Source organism: Nycticebus coucang, chromosome X, assembly GCF_027406575.1.
Source record: "Nycticebus coucang isolate mNycCou1 chromosome X, mNycCou1.pri, whole genome shotgun sequence".
In the NCBI taxonomy this organism is placed as follows: domain Eukaryota; kingdom Metazoa; phylum Chordata; class Mammalia; order Primates; family Lorisidae; genus Nycticebus; species Nycticebus coucang.
The window spans coordinates 172,528,647-172,544,488 of record NC_069804.1 but is presented as its reverse complement, the minus strand read 5'-3'; the positions used below and the strand labels follow the sequence as shown (position 1 = coordinate 172,544,488).

General features: G+C 38.2%; 1 pseudogene; it reads right to left on the bottom strand.

Annotated features, from left to right (window-relative positions):
* Positions 1 to 223: 223 nt before the first annotated feature.
* Positions 224 to 15,145, bottom strand: LOC128577087 (protein Aster-B-like; annotated as a pseudogene).
* Positions 15,146 to 15,842: the final 697 nt, after the last annotated feature.

Here is a 15,842-nt window from a genome sequence, read left to right as displayed (position 1 = left end):
GTTTTTTGCTCATCTTAATGTGTAATGCCATCCTTACCCTCAAGAGGGCTCTAGAGCACCCATGCTTTCACAGGAAATCACTGAAATTAGATTTTTCTACACTGTGCTTTAGGGCATGGCTTTACCAAAAGCTAAACTGGATACAACTGGATTATATATATATATATATATATATATATATATATATATATATATATATATATATATATGTATTGCACAGGCCTCTTGCCGCCACCCCTGCTCCTGCCTTGTCAATGATAGCGGTTCCGCTTCTCTTCACTTTCGGACATGTAGTCCTGGGATCTAATGCCACTCTGAAGGTTGATGAGTGAGTCCTTCATCTGGTCCGGGAGCATCACTGAGGATTTGATGATCTCCCTCCATTTTTGTAACTCACTATCGTGGTATTTTTGCTGGGACTCTAAAAGCTGGGCCCATTCTGCTTGAGACTTGGGTAACCTTTCTTGGGGCCTGAGACCCTGCGAGGCAGTGAGGGTCTGCATGGTATATTCCAGCATCCAGAGTTTGTAGAAGAGCATCATATTAAGGATGACCAGCAGCAGCAGAACACAGCTGATAACCAGCAGCAGCTTGGACACACTCTGCAGGTGGAAACCATTGGGGCTGTCCTCGAGGATATGCCATGTCTGCGTGGAACCTGCCAAGCGCTTGATCTGGTGGCCCATATCTTCATCAGTGGGCATGGTGACAGGGCTCATCACCTCTTCTAGGTGAGGGACCTGCAGGTGGGTATGGGGACGCTTCCTTCTCTACACTGGCGGGGGCTTGCTGGCCTTCTCTTTGGGAGACTGTCTATGCATCTCAGCCAGGTAGGTGCTCTCCATTTTGGTCAACTCCCTCTCTAGATGGCGGAAGTAGTCCTCTAGCCCACTCCAGAAGTTCTTCTCCATGAAAGCTATCACTAACCCCTAGGGCTGTTTCCAGAAACAACTGGATAGTTTCTTTAAAAGAGTTACGGAGTTGGGCTGAGAAAAGAGTTACGGAGTTGGGCGGTGCCTGTGGCTCAGAGGGCAAGGAGCCGGTCCCACATACGAAGGGTTTGAACCTGCTGCCTTCGGTATATGGGACCCGCACTTTCCTCGCTGAGCCACAGGAGCCACCCTTTGGGCTTTCTCTGATAAAGAGGTATAAAAGCTGACATCTCTTTAGGGTTAAATAAAATAACCTCTAAACACCCTTAGAGACATAATGTAAATAATATTTTGCACAGTTTCCAACATTTCCTGTTCATATGAATGAAATATCTGTTTCTGAGCTTAAAGACGCCGTTAAACATAGTATTGTTCTCACTCCATAGTGAACCAAAACATTTCTTAGCGTATGTCTCTACTTGGCAGTTCTGCAAGTTGACCATAAATACTAACTGTAGAGAGCAACTATTGTAGAAATTCAGATGCTGATCAGTATAGCTCAACTTTTTTTTTTAAATTTCAGCTCAAAATGAGAGTACAAATGTTTAAGTAGCACTGTTTTCATTTCTAAGGTAATGTACAAATTGTAGTTGAGCCCTTCATAGCGTGTGTGTGTGCGCTTAACACTGTTATATTATGCACATTAGGTGAGAATCTGCCCATCACCCTCCCCCGTTTTCTCTTTTCCTCCTCCCCCTCCCCCACTAAAATATACTTGTGTTTTTCCTTCCATGGAGAAGTATAGTTGTTTATATACTGGCTTAATATTAGTATTGACTACAAGTATTGGAATTGTTTTCCTTTTCCCATTCTTGTGATACTTTACTAAGAAGAATGTGTTTCAACTCCATCCATGTAAATATAAAAGATACAAAGTCGGGGGGGGGGAAGGGCCCCTGTGGCTTAAGGAGTAGGGTGTCAGCCCCATATAGCCGATGTGGTACGTTCAAACCTGGCCCCAGTCAAAAACTGCACAAGATATAAAGTCTCCATCTTTTTATGACTAAGTAGTATTCCATAGTATACATATTTCTGTTTGTTGACCCATTCATGTGTTGATGAGCACTTGAGTTGCTTCCACATCTTGCCAATTGTGAATCAAGCTGCAAGAAACATTCTAGTGCAAATAGCCTTGTGGTAAAATGATTTTTTTCTCCTATGTAGATAGCTAGTAATGGGATTGCAGAATCCAAAAGCTCACAAAGAATAAAAAAGCATGTGTTAAGTTTCTTTTATCCTTGTCAGATAATGAATTTCAACAATAGAAGTTCAGATAGATCTTACCTTGTAGGGAAAATCGTCCCAGACCTTCAAAATAGACTCACTTTCTGCTTAAGAGACCTGAAGTCATGAGAATCGCCTGTGTGTTGTGTTCAGGCAGGAGGGCAGAAAGCTGCCCTCCAGGAGAAAATGTGTATGTGAGATGTGGCAATACCAGACCTAATGGTTATGGTAAAGATTCTCTAGATTCCAAAGGTCTCTTAACTCTGGAGGCAAAGGTCGTCTTCAAGGTCTGCAGTTTTGCAAAAACAAGTTGGAGATACCCTATCTGACATTTTCCATGTTCCCTCCTTTGGTGCTAATACCTGATAAGTAACTTTTAACTACATTTTACTTCTTTATGATAACAAATATGGACCTGTGGTTATCTTGAAAGACTCCATCCTGAGAGCTCCTCAGTCCCTTAGCACAGACTCTATGTCAAGCCTCTTCGTTCCTCGTGCCAAAACCCCTTCATTACATTCTATACAATTGAGAAGAATTGGAGAACCTGCCACGCACTTATCATTAAAAATAATACTCCATATCATAACCAAGTTTTACACATATTTATAAGATCAGAAAATAATTGCCTCTTTATTATTACATTAGTAAAAGATATGCCTCTGGTCTATCATGCCATCCTTAACTCAGTGATTATCCACTCTGGCACTCTCAAATGGTCTCATAGCACATACCACAATGTGTTCGCTGTGATGCAATATTAGATTAGAAACACGCTATGCACTCTATATGGTCTTTCAGATCACCTACATGTATATTTATATAATATTTGGACATTTTCTCCTAGACAATTAGGAAATTATCTTGGTGACAGTTTCCATGTTGGTATATAATATCTTTATTGGCATAGTTTGATCCTCTGAGTATAAATAATAATAAAAATTTAATTACACTACCTCATATACTAATATAGTAGTATTTATTAATTTATATAAGATTTCCACAAGTGTTCCCTTCTATTCCCATTTTAATCTCTATGTCAAATCTCTAAGGTTCAAGGCAGAAAACTAGGAAATTAAGACTTCATCAATGTATAATAGCAAATAAGTAACAGAGCCATAAAATGAAACTAGTTTTATCCAATGATTCGCAAGTTGCTCTTTCTGATAAGTCATTTTGTTCCCCTAACATAAACCTCTCCAGGCTTTTTATTCTAACCCATGAATCTCTACCAAAATTCATTCCAGCACATTTTTTCTAGAGCAAATTGGGAATTTGAGCTCCCATAGTCCAGAGTTAAGAAGATTCACTCTCTTCTCAATATATCTTTCAGACATAATCTTTACTTAAACATATAATTGTTAATACCCACAATGAAATGCAAAGGTAACTTTAAGACATTTTGTCCTCATCCATCATTTGTATTCATTGATAATAGATTTCTATTCAGCATATATGTTCTGATCACCAAGCTGCTAAGGTTTGAGTTTGTCTCTACCAAAACTCATGTTGAAATTTTATTACCAATGTGATGGTGTTGAAAGATGAGATCTAGTGGCAGGTGTTTGCATCATGAAGGTAAATCTCTAATGAATGGGTTGGTGCCTTCTTGTGGTAGTGAGTGAGTTTTCATTCTGGTGAGATGACATTAGTTCTCACAGGCATGGATTATCTCCAGTGAAAGTGGGCAATAGAGCCAGCACGCCCATCATGTTTGTCTCTTTGTATATTTCACCTTCCTGTTTAACCCATTGTGCCATCTTATGATGTAATGTGAAAATACTCCTTTCCTCAGAAGCCAGGATCATACCCTTGCACTTCCAAGCCTGCAGAATTTTTATCTCAACTAACCTTGTAAAAAAAATAAATAAATTACCCAGTCTCAGGTATTCTGTTATTGGCAAGGCAAAATCGACTGAGACAGAAAATTGGTACTAAGGAGTTGGGTGTTGGCATAAAGCTGCATAAAAATGTGGAAGTGGTTTCAGTACATATAAAGAGCAGAGATAAAAAGGGTTTGGAGGAACAGGCTAGAAAAAGAACATTATTGCCATGAATGGATTATTAAGGGTGATTATGATGAGGACTCAGAATTAGACAAAAAAAAGAAGAGATAAAGTTGGGAACTTCTTCAAGATTGGGTAAGTGGTTTGACCAAGATTCTGGTAGAACTACAGACAGTCAAGGCCATTCTAATAAGTTCTCACATGGAATTGAGGTGTTGTTTCTTTTGTCACTGGACTTGTTACATCATTGCAAAGAACTTTGTTGTATTGTGTCTATGCCCTAGGCTGAATTTAAGAGCTTGAGTTAAGATATCTGCTGGAAGAAATTTATAAGTGGCAAAAATACTCCAAGAAGTGGTATGGTTAATTTTAACAGCTTATGGCTAGTTATGACTGGAGAGGAATAATCTATATGTAGAATTTATCACTGTAAGGGAAGCAGAGAAAATAAATTCTGGCTGTATGGTAGAAAATGAAAAAATGTTTTCAGGGGAGGAATACAAAAATTCAGCCTAATATCCACTTGCTAAAAGAGATTATCAATACATAAAAGAAAGGTAGCAAGGAGCTACTAGGACAATCAGAAAAAGGCATTTAAAAAATCTTCAAGGTTCCCATTGGAGGTCCAGAGGCGTACAAGAAAAAAAAATGGTTTTCAGGGGATAGGCCTGGGGTGCTGCTCTTCTGCCCTACCTTGGGAAGCTACTCCCCCACCTCAGCAGCTCCTACAATAAAAGCCATAAACAAACAGCCCCAGGTATGGCTCCAGCTGCTATTCCGCATGGCACAAGTGATAAGCCTTGACAACTTCAGGTGGAATTATGTCTATAGGTCTACACAATCTAAGAATCATGGAGGGTGTCTTCTCCCACTGAAATTTCAAAGTATATACAGAAAGGCCTATGGGTCCAAGAAATGATTTGCACAGGGTCAAAGCCACTGCAGAGTCTCTACTAGGGCAACATTGAGTGGAAATGTGGGTTCAAAGCTACTGCAAAGAATCCCCGTAAGGGTAATATCTAATGGAGCCACAGGTGTAAGGGCACTAGTGGGACCCAGGTGGGGTAGAGTCATTGATGGTATGTACATTCAGCCTAGACAGCCCACAGGTATTTGACTCCAAACTTTGACAGCAGCTATGTGGGCTGCAGCCAGCAAAACCATGGGTGCAGCAGGGCTGCCTGAGGCCTTGTAAGCTCCTCCATCACAGCAATGTTCCCAGGTTGTATAACCTGAAGTCAAAGGAAAATATTTTAGAGTTTTTAGATTTAATGTTTACCCTTCTAAGTTTTGGACTTGCATGTGGTGTCTCTCTGTCTCTCTCTCTCCCTCCCTCTCTCATTTTATTTCAGAATGTTCTAGTTACATGAATTACTTCTTTACAGTTTGAGTCAAGGTTATAATTGTATTTGTTCCCTGGACAGTGTACATTGTACCCAGTAAGTGTGAATTTACCCATCCCTTCTTCTCTTCTACCTGCTTGATTTCTATTGAATTTTACTACCATATGTACATATGAATGTTGATCATTTAGTTCTGATTTGAAATTGAGCACATAGGGTGTTTATTATTCCATTCCTCTGATACTTCACTTAGGAGGATAGTCTCCAGTTGTATCCAGATTGTTACAAAAGGAATTAGTTTATCATTTTTTATACCTGAATAGTACTCCATGGTATACATGTACCACATTTTATTAAACCACTCATGTATTGATGGGCAGTTGGGTTGTTTCCTTATCTTTCTGGTTGTGACTTATAGTGCTATAAACATTCAGGTGCGAGTGTCTTTTTTATAGAATGTATTTTTCCCCCTTTGGGTAAATTCTGGGTATTTCTGTTTCCTTTTAAAGTGTGAATGCTTTCCAAATGTCTTTCCCACCATTGTATCTTAAATATAAACACCTTCCTTTTATTTTACAGGCTCATGATTGGAAGGAGCCAGCCTTGAATTTCAATAAGACGTTTGAATTGTTACTGAAAAAAGACTTCTGGGACTCCTGGAATGGAATTTAGGATGTGACAAGGACATTAGTTTTGGGGGACCAGGTGCAGAATGCTATAGTTTAGATATGGTTTGTTCACACCCAAACTCATAGATATTTGATCTCCAACATGGTGGCGTTAGGAGGTGGGCCCTGCTTAGTGAGGGATGGTTGGATCATAGGAGGAGATTGCTCATGAGTGGCTTGGTGTCAGTCATGTAGTGGTGAGTTCTTACTCTGACAAGACTGGATTAGTTCTTGCAGTGAATTAGTTTCCATGAGAATGGATTCTTATAAAGCCCAGATCCCTCTTTTGCTTTTGCATGGGTCAACTTTCCTTCTAATCTTTCCTACCCTTTTATGACACAGCATGAAAGCTCTCACCAGAAGCCAAGGCTGTGCCCTTGAATCTCCCAGCCTGCAAAACTATGAGCTAAATAAACCTCCTTTCTTTATAAATTACTCAGCAGTAGCTATTCTCTTACAACAACACAACATAAACATAAATACCAACTTTCTCCCAAATGTTCTGGTAGGCACTGAAACAAAGTTTGACTCATTGAAGAAACCAACAAGAAAATAAATGTAAAATATGCAATCTGTGATATAATAAAATTGCAAGTGCATCAGAAGGATAAAGGGGTATTTAAATCTGATGTTAGATAAAAGTGTACACAAATAAAGCTTCACAGTAGAAGATATTTGAAATAAATAAACTTTAAAGAGTGAATTAAACTCCAATAGGTAAAGGACGTGGGAATGCATTTCAGGTAAAGGAAATATAATTATTAAAGGATTAAATATGCAACAATCCATAGTATGTTAAATAACTCTGTATAATCTGATATCCTTGGAGTGAAAAATGCGTCCAGGAACTGAGGAAATGAAGCTGGATATGTCACTTGTCACCAGCTGGTCTTTGTGATGGTCCTTGATGTTAGGAAGCCTGTCTTTTATGTTGGTGCAGGGTTAATGGACAGGACATAATCAGATATGTGTTTCTCTCTTATATACATATATATATATATTTTTTTTTTTTTGAGACAGAGTTTTACTCTGTCACTCTGGGTAGAGTGCCAAGACTTCATAGCACACAGCAACCTCAAACTCTTAGGCTCAAGTGATCCTTTTGCCTCAGCCACTTGCATAGCTGGAACTACAGGAGCCTGACACTATGCCTGGCTATTTTTTGTATTTTTAGTAGAGATGGGGTCCCACTCTTGTTCAGTCTGGCCTTAAAGTCTTGAGCTCAAGCAATCCACCTGCCTCAGCCTCCCAGAATGCTAGGATTACAGGCATGAGTCACTGTGCCCAGCCCAGATATATATACGATGGCTCAACTTGGTAATAATATGCATTTTTAACTACTGAGGGTAAAATAAATTAAAGGTAGAGAGACTAATTAGTGGACTATTTCAGATATACAAATGGGAGACAATGAAATCCTGATTGAACAAAGTGGGAGTGGAAGATTCCCAAGATGCCCAAATGGTGATGTTTACAGTAATCATGATAGAATGAATGAATGGAAGGGGGAAAAAAGAGGATTCTAGACCTACTAGGAGTTTTCTAGTTTGGGTGAGAGAGCAGATTTAGTTCTATTAAATTAAATGAAAAACATAACTGTGACTTTGTAAATAGTTAAACAAATTAGGACACGTCTACTCTATTCTGTATAAGGAGAGCTGGAGATATACAGCTTAACAAATTAGTGCACAGGTCACCTAACCATGATGAGTCTTAATTGAGTCTGATGGCGACATTTTTTGTATCATGTAAAGATTCTGAAAATGGGATGAATGCAAAGACTGATGAGTCAGTTTATCTTTCTTGGTTGAGCAGAAAATGTAACTTATTTATATGACAGATACTTACCTCATACTAGGTAGAAATGTAAAGATGTTGTATATGGTTAGAAATAAAAAAATATTTTAATGTAGCAGTTGTGTGATTCCGTTTCTGAATGTATTTATGTTCGTTCGTTCTTTATGAGGTTTTTGTTTCTAGTCCTTATTTTAAACATTGTTATTGTTATTAAAATTTGAGCCTTTTTAATTTTGTGAAGACAAAAATGGAAACCTAATAAACACATGCATATGTAAAAATAAAAAAAATGGGAAAAAAATGAATGTTGAATAGTAAAATTACTATGCCAGTCCAGGGTCTATTTTACTTAATTTATATTTCTCACCTTCCCTGGTTCTGTTCTTATGGCAACATATTTTTTAGGGGAGGTATAACCTCTGCAGGTGGTGTTTCCAAGACTCTATTGATAGTGGACGTCCAGCTAAGTTCAACCAATCAGAGGCACTGAGAGAAGGTTTGGAAAGTAGGGAGTGGGCAGAAGCTAGAGTATATATTCCTCTCTCTTTGCCACAAATGACATCTCCAACAGCAATCAGCTCTCCTCCGTGGCTTTAGATCCCCCTGTAATTCTTGTTTTAGCCAGGTAATTTTATCTCTTGGGCTTCGGTAACCCTGGCTCTTCTGTTTGTTCTCTGGCCTTGGGCTGTCATGGTTTCTGATGATGCTAATTTTAGACAACCTTACTGTTGACTCTTAGACTTCTCTGTTCTTTTATTATCTATGAAAACAATTCTCTGCATTAAAGTTTTGTTTTAAATATTCATATTCTTTCTGATTTTTTTATTAGAATTGTATTGATACAAAGGTTACATAATGTCAAATACTGCAGAGTGATTCAAGAGGAAAATAATTCAGAAGAAATCACTAGTCTGGGCAATTAGATCTTTAGCCGCTTTGGGATAAAAAGGCGATAGGTGAGGAAGTGAAAGCAGTAAACACAAGCAGCTTTTCCATAAAGTTTAGCAGTGAAGAAAGAGAGTTGCTATAGTAGCTTGACAGGCCAACTCAGAGGAATATTTTATTATGTAATGTTTTGTTATGATATTTTGTTATGTAATGTTTGATGTTATGATGTAAATACTTTGGACATTACAATGTACTCATTCAGCATTGCCCATTCTGAGAATCAGAGATCCATTGGTTTCAAAACAGCCACGTATGATCATTTGCTCCAGTGCATTACCTCCAGACAGAGCCAGATTTAGTGCATCTCCAAGGAAAACCAAAGTTCTAAAAATTCCTCAGTATTTGTGTCAAAAGTAGATCATGTCTGCCAAAAAAAGCAATACAATTCAGGATGTATTAGTAGAAATGTATTTTCCACACGGAGTGAGGTCATCATGAGGTCATAGTATCCTGTAGAGACGGAATTATATTAAAATTATGTCTTCCATTCTGAGCAATCCGTTTCTTAAGGAAGATATTAATCCATTTAAAAGAAGCTTAAGGTGAGCAAACCAGATGCCTTACCATATGAACAAGAGTTAAGGAAACCAACTGGAGAGGTTTAGACTGAAGCAAAAAATGCTCATCAAAGAAGGGACATGAAATGACGTCATTCCATAATAGAAAGTTTGTGACAGTGGAAGAGGTGTAAGTAACCGGCATGCGATGAATACATATCAGGAGTTAAGTAGTTTGTTAATCATTTTAATTCTTACAGAAACTTGTGGAGATAATTACTGCCTCCACTTTAAAGATAAGAAAATTTAAAGCTCAGGGTTATTAGAAAACTTACTGAAAGTCTCATAGCTGTTAAAAAGACTCAGAACACATATTCCTTCCATGCCAGCATAATACAGATTTTAACAATGAGCTAAAATTATGAGGAATGGGTTGAGTTTCTGTTGGTACCGGGTGTTGGCTTTAGTCTTTGACCTCAGATGCCCTTCTTCTGAATCCAACTGCAGTTACGTAAAGTGTCTGAGAAAACAAAAGGGCCAGACTCCATCCCACCCCAAGACACAGAAATATACAGTGAGAGAAGTAAAGATAATTCTCAGAAATTAAACTGGACTAGGGAGAAAGGTGTCTTGGACTCCTGTTTCCTTTTGATAGTTTTGCATCCCCCTCTACCCATGGGGTTGGCTGACACGTCCCTGCCACTGCCCCATTCTATTTCCTCGAAGCAAGGGGGCAAAGGGACTTATGACTCTGCCTTTTGTCCTTGAGCAATAAGAATGTTCACCATACAATTTCATCCAGCTACTTTTTAAAACTCACCTTCACTACTTCCTTTAAATTCTCCACTCTATATCTTCTTATCCCCTCCACCATATCACAGCAATGCCTCCATATGAAAGTTAACTGATCTTGTTTTATACTCTCTAAGGTTTCTGCATTTTGGTTTCTGAACTTATAACTCACTTGTTGAATAAATCAGATTATACTCCTTTTCCCTGTATGCCAATGGGAGAATTGCATCAATGGTCTTGCATAGAAAATATCTTACCCTATGATACCTTGTTCTCAGGAAATGTGTATTGAATTGACATTAATGGATCAAACGTTTGGAATTCCAGACACATTGTCAGATTAACTCTGGACTGGCAACCTATCTCAAGGTTTAGCACCACTCCTTATGAGAAAATTATTTCTATTTTTTTGCCTAAACCCTTCATGATGCAATTTACACTGCATTCTCATTGTTCTGGCCGAAGAGAAGATTGATACCAGCTGAACATTCTCTGTGTAACAGCTCTTTATACACCTACAGACAATCATTAAATCCCTTCTTGACTTTCTATTTTCCAAGCTGAATAATCCCAGTTTCACCAGCCTTTCCCCATACCCTTATTTTACAATGATTGAATAATTTTGGTAGCAGTCTTCATTTTCTTTTCCTTTTATTAAGTCATATACACATAGATCATGAATACATTTATGCATTTATGGGGTATAATGTGTTGATGTTTTCTACAATTTGAAGTGCTTAATCAAACTAATCAACATACCTTTCACCTCATTTATAATTATTGCGTTAAGACATTTATGTTCTATTGGTAGCAGTCCTCTGAACTTTGTCCATGTTACACAAGTCTCTTCATCCATGGATCTCCAAAGTGGATATCCTTTTACAAAGGATCAATAACGTTCTAAATGTCAGAACAAAATTTTTCAAAATTTGGATCTAATAGATACTTGTCACTAAAGTTTTAACTTCCAGTGTTTAGCTATTTATGAGCAACCCTGAGCAATTTTGCTATTTTCCTGAGTCCAGAGTTTAAAAGCATTGGCCCTTAGAAGTTTCCTGTGTATGGGATCCCAAACAATAACTTAATATCTCTGGCCTCTTAGTATTCACAGCTGGGCTAAGTTGTTCTCCACTTTTTTCTGCATATGAAATAACTTTTAGGTAGTGCCAAAAGTCTCTGGGTAGAAAATTGCCATGAAAAAGATACAATCATCCTAAGATGATAGTAATACAATTCATGATTTGAGAATTTGTAGATTTTGACTTAGATATTTAGTATTCATATGATGTTATAAGTGTATAGCTAATTCATGGCTTATCTGTGATTTACTGCCATTTCTACATCCTGATGTTATTCATTCACTGTCTTTCAACAAATGTATCCAGAGGTTTCTTCTGTTTACCTTCACTGCCACCATTCTGGTCTAAGATAAAGAATCTGTGACATGGATTGCCTCCCTTCAGTCTCCTAGCCCTAACCCTTGCCCTTATCAATTCAGAAGTCATAATGTGCCTAGTAAAATATAAGTAGTATCATGTCATTCATTTATTTAAACCTCTCCAATGACTCCCAATTTCTCCCATAGTATTGTCCGAAGACAAAGCCAATTATATCCAATTAATCTGTCCATCTATTACCTCTTTCACCTCATTTCTTACTACCTAGATTTGTTCTTCTCTTGCTCCATTACAGCCACCTTGACTTCCTTGCAGTTATTCAAACTTCTGGGCCACACTTCTGCCTCATCACTTACTGCCTTAAAACATATTACATAACTTCTTTCAGGTTAATTATTCATTTATCCTCCTAGAATTGAAGTTTTGCTGCTGTGTCCCAGTGCCTAGAACAGTTTCTGTTATTTCTTGTATATTTTTGAATGAATAAATGAACAAAATTTATTATTTGCTAGAAACTGTTGACCAAAGGCTTGAGCACACCCACAGAGTTTTTTACCCAACAAGGTTATAGGAATTGAGAACATAAATTTCATTGTAAAATATACGTTGAGTTTTTACTACCTGAAACCACGTGCTAGTTGTTTTTTTCAGGTATAGAAAATCTTGCAACCTGTCTTCTAGGATCTGAAGTCTGAAAAATATAAGAAAATAAATCCATAATAGCAGGTAGCTGGCTTGGGGATTGCTTAGGAAATATTCATAATTTCCTGAAGTCGATGTCATGAGGGACAAATTTATCAATTAAAAATTTGGTCTTTACTATACCTTATAGAAAGTAAATAAATACCTGATGAGAATTCACCTCCATAGGAATCTGTGACATCACCCCACACTTCTTTCACTACAAATAGGGTAGGTTACGCCTCTAACAGTGTATTGGTGTATCACTTTCCATGCAACTTCAATGCTGCTAGATCTTAACTTTCTTTTTATTTGTTACGACTAATTTGATGGGGGAAATGATACTCTGTGGTTCCTCTTATTTTCTCATTCTTTTTGTATTTGCAAGGATGAACGTTTTGTAAGTTTATTATCTGTATTTCTTCATCTGTGTAATTCTAAGAGATTTAAACTATTTAACATTATTGGAATCTCTTGCCTCATAGAATTAAGGCCTGAAGCTAATTCTTCTCAGTTTCCACGTGTCCTATGAAACCTGGCCTACACATCAGGTAGAAATTGGTAGTACAGACATGCCAACCTCAAAATCAACAAGTCATGGCTATTTTCCGCTTTAATTATTCAAATCACACTTGTTCTCTGACACATTTACAATGAACATTGCAAATCAAGCTTTCTTTACCTAAGGGATGTCTAATAGCAAACCGAGTAGTCTCTGTCCTATAGGACACTGTGGCACTTCTACCCTCTGCTGGCATGGAAAGAAACACTCGTGTCAGGATTGTAGATCTGTACACCTCTGGCCTCACATGAGGTTAGCAATCATGAGATGATTTAGGCTGAACACTATATCAAATCTCCTCTTCCAATGATGTGAATAGTAATGAATGCATGCTAAGATAAGCCATATAGCTGACAATTAATGCACAGTTTTTTTTTAACTCGCAAGGAAATCTTTGTCATGTAATTGTGTCCCTAAAATAATTCAAATGAAGAACAAAAGGATTTATTGGAGAATAAGTCATTGAGACTAATTTTAATGTATAAATGTTCAAGTATAGCTTCTCGTGAAATACTAATGCATTTTAAGCAAAAATTATTCCTTTATCATAATGTAATTAAAATTCAAACGATCCATCCTCTTGTCCGCCTTCATGTATAGTCACATGTGTATCAAGCTGTAGCTAGAGAGAAAGAATTTGCCTTTGCAGCTACCACAGCTGAGTAATAAAATCTCACTCTGCAAATGCTGAGGCTATTTTCTTAATACAAGGCAAAAAAAATGGTCAGGGATGGGAGAGCCATATACACCCTCACGCACACACATATACAGCTCAGCTTGCCTTAGCTCCCTTGTTTCAGCTAGCTCTTGATGGCCACATTGTTGCCACTAACATCTCCCTCTGTCTTGTCATCACTTAGTAAATGTACATAATGAATGAATACTCACAGTCCACAAACTTAAATTCCATCTCACAAACTTCGAGGTTACCTCTGTTTTCCCCTTTGAATTGAACTTGTATATACTCTTTTATTTCCATCTGTGAAAGGCATCAGATAACACACAACATATTTGTTGCTAGAATTCAGTGCCTGACTCATTTTTCTGTCACTCTAACGTAATCCTATATGTCATTAGCAAGTTCAATTACACTCCCTAATCTCCTTCCCGATTCACAGGCTCCAGGTGTTCTACAAAACTGGGCTAAGACTTTTCCACCTCATGCTGCTCCATGGAACTACCCAGACTTGATTACACTAGGTCTTTTCCTTTCCCTTACATAACCTGTAATAAAATAGTCCTTCCCCTTTGATTGTCTTTGCCTTTTAAGGTAGGAATACTAAATTATAATAAGGAACTCTGCTAATGAAGTATCTTCAGAAAAATGCATATTTTGCTTCTGAAAATATAACAGTGCTTCTTATGGCACCCCCATTTATACCTCCAAAAGACCAAGTCGATTGAAGAGACTCCCAAATTATGCTGGGAACAAAGGTAGAGATACTGAGGGATGCTATGGGGAGTGGATTTAGATAGAAATGCTTTGAGGCTTCCTGGAAAAATAACTGAGTATAGCAGAACTCCTGACTCTGCTGTAGAAAAGGACCCTCGTTTGCTTTTTCCTGGGATAACACTAAGTATCTACTGCCTAGCTAAGTGTTTTTGTTTTCTAATGATGAAATGTGATAGCCCTTCATTCTCCTTCTGGTGCTTTGGTTTAATCCTGCAGTTACAAGGCACTATAGTATGCTACGTTGGTTTGTAATCTACTTTATGGGCTCTTTCCACAAAAATTGGGATTTCTGCCCAGCCCACCTGGGAATAGGCCTGGGCAGTTCTCCACGCTATTTAGTATTCAAAACAGGTGCTCAGTGCTTGGCTGTGCTCAAGAGAGAGGGCTAGAATGCCAGGAGAGGCTTTTCCAGAGAATTCACCTTCCCTCTTTTTGGGGGTGCAGGAGCCTCATCCGGAACAATTTAGGCCTTGGAAATAGAAAGATCCTTCAGCAGGAGCACATAGAAACTTTATCAGTATCTTCTGAGCCTCCCAAAGCAAATGGGCTGAAGGAATGAGACAGGATAGGGTGAGGAAATTCATGATGTGGCCTCGGCCGTGGGGGGGCTGGGAAATCAACAGGATGTCAACGAAAACCAAAGTCCATTCCAAATGGTATTGTTGGAGGCATGTAACAAATCAGGCTCTTTGTAATACATGCTTTCGTCGGACTTGAAAGCAGAAGGTAGATGCAATCACAAAACAATATTCAGGTTGATGTTTGGCTGTGTAAATGATGCCCCGTGACATGTACACATAATAGGTGGCTAGATCCAAAGATGCAACTCGACACCCTTTCTTCATGTTGTCGCTAAAGAAAAGGAATTTTCCTTTGTAGGATCCATAGCCGAGTAGTAAAACCTCACTCTGCAGATGCTGAGGCCACTCTATTACTGCAGGGCCGAAAATGAACTGGTCAGGGACACGAGAGTAGTACACACACACACACACACACACACACACACCCCTACCTCAGCTTGCCCAGGCTGTTTCCCGGGGGGGGGAGTTGTTTGTTTGTTTTGTGTGTGTGCATGTATGTGTGTGTGTGTGCTTGAGAGACACACACAGAAAGGGAGACAGACAGGGGCACATGGAGAAATTGAATTGGTCTTTATTTTTTTCTTTATTTTCTGAACTCTCTGAAAGTGAAATAAATACCTTCATTCTATATTCAATACTAAATACCCCTAGAAAAGTACAGCAACTGGACACCATATGAAAAAAGATTATTATTCAGAATTTATACAAAAAGCAGATGTAAAACCTTGGCTAAACATGCCACAAAGTTTTCCTCCCACTAAATTGATGATTTAGGGCTACATGCACAGGAGACAATTTTTAAACCTTTTGAATAGTTGAGGAATCTGAGGGGAAGGGAGTGGTTATGGTTGAGCAGGCATGTTAAATAGAAATAATAGAATACAAAAGCATATAATTTAATCATATGCCATACTGTGTATAAGACAAAAGGTTCAGAGGTACAAGAATTTTAAAAAATGGT